The sequence below is a fragment of the Palaemon carinicauda genome, chromosome 39 (genome assembly GCF_036898095.1).
Source record: "Palaemon carinicauda isolate YSFRI2023 chromosome 39, ASM3689809v2, whole genome shotgun sequence".
Classification (NCBI taxonomy): domain Eukaryota; kingdom Metazoa; phylum Arthropoda; class Malacostraca; order Decapoda; family Palaemonidae; genus Palaemon; species Palaemon carinicauda.
The window spans coordinates 9,581,913-9,589,412 of record NC_090763.1 but is presented as its reverse complement, the minus strand read 5'-3'; positions in this window follow the sequence as shown (position 1 = coordinate 9,589,412).

Here is a 7,500-nt window from a genome sequence, read left to right as displayed (position 1 = left end):
GTGTATACATTTGAATCTTATAAATGTTTATATTTTCATCAACTTCCCACCAGATTCAACAACAAATCCAGAACGGTAACTGTGTATACATTTGAATCTTATAGAAGTTTACATTTTCATCAACTTTCCACCAGATTCAACAACAAATCCAGAACGGTAATTGTGTATACATTTGAATATTATAAATGTTTATATTTTCATCAACTTCCCACCAGATTCAACAACAAATCCAGAACGGTAATTGTGTATGCATTTGAATCTTATAAATGTTTATATTTTCATCAACTTCCCACCAGATTCAACAACAAATCCAGAACGGTAACTGTGTATACATTTGAATCTTATAGAAGTTTACATTTTCATCAACTTCCCACCAGATTAAACAACAAATCCAGAGCAGCGTAAATCAAACAAATAAATCCCGATTCGAGCAAAGTCAAGGGAAGAGAAGAGAATGAATCTCACATCACAAGCAATATTAATAATGGTATGATGTATGTGGCAGAGCCGAGTGCGCAAGATTTACGAGGAAGGAGGACAATGCAACTTCATAAACGCAGGATCTTCATAAATGCAAGACGCAGGAAACGGAGGAGATCATCATAAATTCCTTCAACAAAAGCAGGATTCATTGGAAGGCTTATAAAAGTTTTATAGATCACAAGTTAGGGCTGTTTAACCTCTAAGAAAGATCTTTTTTTTTTTATTGCAATGGATGAGAAGGAAGGCTGTTTGTTGGCCATCTTTAATTTGGAATTCTATTGGTCTTAAGTTGGAGATTATAGGTGATCTTATTTTGAAAGTCATTGGTGATATTCTGAAAATCATTGGAGATGTTTCGAAAATCATTGGTGATCTTATTCTGAAAATCATTGATGTTTTGAAAATCATTAGTGATGTTTTGAAAACCATTGGTGATCTTATTCTGAAAAGCATTGATAATATTCTGAAAATCATTGGTAATCTTATTCTGAAAATTCTTGGTGATGTTTTGAAAATCATTAGTGATCTCCTTTTGAAAATTGGTGCTGATCTTCTTCTTCTTCTTCTTCTTCTTCTTCTTATTATTATTATTATTATTATTATTAGCCAAGCTACAACTATAATTGGAAAAACAGTATGCTACAAGGAAAGGGATTCAACAAAGAAAATAGCCCAGTGAGGAGAGGAAACAAAGAAAAAAATAAATTATATGAAAAGAAACATTAATATAGATCTTTCATATATAAACTATAAAAACCTAGAGGAAGAGAAATAAGATAGATTAGTGTACCCTAGTGTACTCTTAAGTAGGTTCGAATATTTCAATGTTGTAATTTGTTATCATATATTGTATTCGATTATTTTCATATAAGCCTCTTTTGTATTTTATGTGTATCGGACCCCCAAAAAGTGCATGGTTATTTTGAAAATCGAAAATATTTGTTATCCTGTTGCTAATGCTTCAATATATTATATGGACATAATTCTATTAATCTTCTTTCAAATGACCTAATAGCATGAGTAATTCTACTGTTTTAGGTATATAATTTTAAAGTATTTCCGAGATAACATTAGAATATTATAAATCCTCTCAGACAAATATTCATCATTGCCATTAACTACGAAGTGTCAGATCAAACAACCTATCATTCAGGCTCGACTCTCTGGCATACTCCATCACAAAGCGGTAATAATAAATAAAAACAAGAGACACTTTCAAAACAACATAAACAAATAAACATTAAATACAAAACACAATTTATTTATTAATTTTTTTTTTTTTTGAAGTGGAAATTGTACAATTTTCCCCTGAATGTAATTCCAAAAAATTCTCTCATTCAGAATTTCTCTGGGAAATAAATATAGATGAGCTTTTCGCATCCAGTGAACTGTGAGCTTTTGTTCGCGAACGTAATTGCGTCAGAATGTAACGTTGCAATTGTGCGATCTGGCGTCATTGTGCGTCCATGACGCTACCGGTTATTGTGCCTCAAAAAATAATTTCATTTCCATTGAAGCGGTTCCAGGAGGAGATCAGATTCTCGCAGGGGAAATGAAATTCGATGCTAATACTGGAAAGCTCTAATTATGAATTTTTATCAAATTATTATTATCATTACTCCTTGCTAAATTACAACCCTAGTTAGTAAAGCCTGATGCTATAAGCCTAGGGGCTCCAACAGGGAAAATAAATCAGTGAGGAAAGGAAACAAGGAAAAATAAAATATCTTAAGAACAGTAAAATCAATACAATAAATATCTCCTATTTAAAGTATAAAAACTGTAACAAAACAAGAGAAACATAAATAAGACAGAATACTGTGCCAGAGTGTACCCTCAAGCAAGAGAACTCTAACCCAAGACAAGGGAAGACCATAATACAGAGGCTAGGGCACTACCCAAGACTAGAGAACAATGGTTTGATTTTGAATTGTCCTTCTCCTAGAAGAGCTGCTTACCATAGCTAAAGAGTCATAGATGGCTTCTACCCTTACCAAGAGGAAAGTAGCCACTGAACAATTACAGTGCAGTAGTTAACCCCTTGGGTGAAGAAGAATAGTTTGGTAATCTCAGCGTTGTCAGGTGTATGAGGACAGTGGAGAATATGTAAAGAATAGGCCAGACTATTCGGTGTGTACGTCCAGGCAAAGGGAAAATGAACCGTAACCAGAGGATAGGATCCAATATAGTACTGTCTAGCCAGTTAAAAGACCCCATAACTCCAAGAAGATAGCCATCAACTTAAATGCTGCCTTCAACAAAATTCGTAGTTTAAAAGGTGTTAATGGACTTCGTTTTCAGAATTAAATACGGTAATTTTCTATATAATGTATTTGGGTACACTTAAAAATTTTGCCATAAAAACGGTAAAAATCCTGGAATAAATATTGCCAGGCAATTGCCGTTTAATATACATATATTAACGTAAAAGAGTGATATTACGTAAAAGATAACAAGTAGGGTAAAGGTCACGGTCGCCTGTATTTTACTGAAAAAATACGGCTAAGAACAATATAATTTTATGGAGATTTTAAAATTGAAATTACGGGTTTTTAAGTGTATATAAACGAGCAGCGGTGTAGTAACTTTACTTAAAATCTAAAATTAACTTCAAAGAAGGTATTCAAGAAAACTATTAAATATCCATGTGATAAATAATCTTAATTTCTTAATAGTTTGAGGCAATTGACATAATTACGATTAAAAAGCAATTCTAGAGAGAGAGAGAGAGGGAGAGAGAGAGAGAGAGAGAGAGAGAGAGAGAGAGAGAGAGAGAGAGAGAGAGAGAGAGAGAGAAGCCTCTAAATAGAAGATATCAATCATTTTATAATACAAAGATAAAGAGAAAGTCTACAATAAATACATAAATATATATGAGAGAGAGAGAGAGAGAGAGAGAGAGAGAGAGAGAGAGAGAGAGAGAGAGAGAGAGAGAGAGAGAGAGAGAGAGAAGCTTCTAAATAGAAGATATCAATCATTTTATAATACAAAGATAAAGAGAAAGTCTACAATAAATACATAAATATATATGAGAGAGAGAGAGAGGAGAGAGAGAGAGAGAGAGAGAGAGTGAGAGAGAGAGAGAAACTTCCTTTTTACTTTTATGAAAGTATGGATAATTAGTTCCCTTCTTCACAAAACACTTCAATAGATAAGCAAGTTCCAGCTGTTTGCTTCTCTTCTCTCTCTCCTCCTCTCTCTCTCTCCTCTCTCTCTCTCTCTCTCTCTCTCTCTCTCTCTCTCTGTCTCTCTCTCAAGCAAACAGCTGGAACTTGCTTATCTATAGAAGTGTTTTGTGAAGAAGGGAACTAATTATCCATACTTTCATAAAAGTAAAAAGGAAGTTTCTCTCTCTCTCTCTCTCTCTCTCTCTCTCTCTCTCTCTCTCTCTCTCTCTCTCTCTCTCTCTCTCTCTCTCAATTACTTTTTAATCTTTTCATTGATGGTTATTTGTGTCACGATGTAGGGATGGGGGGGGGGGAGGGTTAGGAAGTATGTTTGTGGGGGGGGGGGGGTGTGAAAAACATACGGACGTTAGACTCCATCATTTATCTCATAGAAGAGTTGAAAAACACAGACCTACATGGCTGAGGACTATGAAGCGCGAAGAATATGATGATGAATGGAGATGTATTGAAGTATTCAAGATAGAGACGACTGGAGAAATCTAACCGACGCCCTTTGCCTCAATAGGCGTAAGAGATGATGAAGATGATGATGATTCATACATATACCAATGCACTTCCACCAATTCTGAGGAGTAGCAGACATCAAACAAATAAAAAAAAGGGGAAATTTCTTCTCTACGCTCCTCCCTGCCTGACGAGGGACTCAACCTAGTTCGGCTGGTAATGCTAAGGTGCCACAGCCCAACCTCCCCCGTTATCCACCACAGATGAAGCTTCATAATGCTGAATCCCCTACTGCTTGCTTACTTACTTTGATGGCTGCTTTTCTGGTCCCATACCGCAGGAGAACCCTATTCTCTACAGGAACTCCTTTGTTCGTTCAGAGTATTTATCGTTTCATATCACATATTGTTCATTTACTGTTAAATCGTCGCTGTCAAAAGACTCATGAAATAAGAAAGTCTTCAGTTTCCTCTTGAAAGCCTTAATGTCTTCAATCATTCGAATGTTTCGTGGGAGCTTATTATATAGTCTCGGGGTCGCATATTTAAAAGCTCTAGAGCCTAAAGTAGACACATATCTAGGTTCCAACAGTTTGAAGCCATCTGTAACTATTCTCGTGTCGACACGATTTGTTGGCTACGCAATATGTAGCAATTCTCCTAAGTATTTTGGACGCCTGGTTCTGATAATTTGGTGGGTTATTGTACATATTTTAAATTCAATTCTCGCTTTAATCGGCAGCCAGTGTAAGTCGATTGGTATAGGGGTGATCCTTTCTCTAGGTGGGACACCTTTTATCAGTCTTGCTCCTCTGTTTATTATGTTTTGTAGTTTCTTAAGTTGCACTTTTAGTAAATTGTAATAGATAGAGTTGCAGTAGTCAATCCTGGTAATAACACAGTTTATCACAAGTTTCTTCACAGAATTTACGTCCCCTTTTTTTCAAACAAATGAAAAAAAGGAGACATTTCCTCTCTACGCTCCTCCCAGCCTGACGAGGGACTCAACCTAGTTCGGCTGGTACTGCTAGGGTGCCACAGCCCACCCTCCCCCGTTATCCACAACAGATGAAGCTTCATAACGCTGAATCCCTTCTACTGCTTCTGCTGATGATGATGATGATTCCACTAAAGAACTAACCCCATAATCTCTCTGACCGTCGTATCAAGACACCTTGAACCCGACATCTTTAAAGCATGCCATCTAACGTTTAGGTTCCGTCCCTCGAGCACCAGGGAGAGGAAAATCACTCTATGTAAGATGTAAAAGGCACCTTTTCCTTACGTATTCATCTGGGGGGGGGGGGAATTGATGGTTGATGGGAGGGAGTTAGGGAGGGGGGGGGGGCATCCATAGGGAGCAGGGCTATTTTTAACTTTATTCTTTCTGATTTCTTTTATTCTTCGTTACAGTGTTAAAAACCGTCATTTTAATCTGAAACTCTTCGTAAGAAAATATAGCTCCCAGTCGTATTTCTTTAAATACAGGCGACCGTAATTTTAGGCTACTTTGTTCTTATATCCTACGGCTTGGTGACCATAATATCCCTTCTGTACGTCAATATATCAGTTTTTAAAATAGGTAAAAATAGGTAAAAATCATGGAATAAATGTTGCCAGGCATGTACAGCTTTTTTTAATGGACATTTTTAAGTGTATATTATTCTCTTTCTTTCTCAAGGACAAGTTTATCTGAGTGTCTGAGTTTATCAAAACATTTTAGTCTTTTCCCTATTCATTCTTCAAACCCATTTCTTTTGAAGTTCCTTCCTGGGTGTGCACAAAGATATAATATTTAATTGATCATATCATAACATTCTCCTTTGTGTCGTTTCTTCATATCTGTAATAACGATTTCCTTTATGTAGTTTTTCCCTTAGTTTAGTACCTAGATTTTACTAGTATTTATCAAGATTTTCGGCATACCCCTTTGCTACACTGATAAAAATTTGCATTGAAAAACGGTAAATGTCTGACATCATTACAGGATTTTCCCTCTTTAAAAAACGAATATATTGACGAAAAAAAAAATGATATTATGTTCACCAACCCGTAAAAGATAATAACAAAGGTAAAATTACGGTCGCCTGTATTTTACTGAAATACGGTTGAGAACAGTATATTTTTACGCAGCATTTCTGATTAAAATTAAGTTATTTTTAACAGTGTACCGAAACACCAACCCGTAAAAGATAATATCAAAATAGGGTTAATTTACGGTCGTCTGTATTTTACTGAAATACGGTTGAGAACAGTATATTTTCACTGAGAACTTCCAATTAAAACTACGTTTTCTAAACAGTGTACCGAAGCACCAAAATGTTAAAGATAATGACAAAGTAAAGTAAAGTTGCGGTCGCCTGTTGTTTACTGAAATACGGTTGAGAACCGTATATTTTTTAAGGAGAATTTCCGATTAAAATTACGTATTTTTACAGGGAATTTCCGGTATACCATGAAAGTTGTTACGATCACCAACCCGTGAAAGATAATAACAAAGTTAAAGTTACGGTCGCCTGTATTTTACTCAAATACGGTTGAGAACAGTATATAACGGAGAATTTCCGATTATTATTATTTTTTTTTTTTACACAGAGTACCCTGAAAGTTGATAACATATCGTAGCACCAATACAAAATGGGACCATACGTAAAAGAGTAGAGCATCCTGCTTAAGAGTTTTTCTCTTTTAACTATCGTTTGATGTCGTTTGTGCTCAGAAGCTTCTGTGTTCAGGACAGCCTTTTTAGAGCACACAAAGGATATACCGAGTACACAAAAACTCACTTAACTCTTTGTGGTTCCCAGAGCATACTGATGCTATTAACCATTCGTATTTTCCCATATAATTTGATGCATGTTTCATCAAGGATAGTATGTTCAAAAGCGTATTTTTTCTTGCTTTATCTGGTCTTTGGGATTATATTAATGTGTAAAGGAGGTTATTCTAGAGAAACCAGTAATATATGTTTTGAGCAACGGTTGAATGGAATATCTATCTCTAGTCAAAATTCGTATTTCTTTAATGCTAAAGAATTTATTTTCCCTATTGGAGCCCTTGAGCTGATAGCATTCTGATTTTTCAACTAATAATAAAAATAATAATAACAACAATAGTAATAATAATAATAATAATAATAATAATAACATATATATAGTAATAAATAATAATACTAATAATCACATATAGTAATAATAATACTAATAACAACAACAACAACAACAACAACAATAGTAATAATAATAATAATAATAACATATATATATATATATATATATATATATATATATATATATATATATATAGTAAAAGCAACAATAACAACAACACACGAACATGACGTGAGATGTATAAAAGCAGATGGCCAACATAATAACTTATAAATA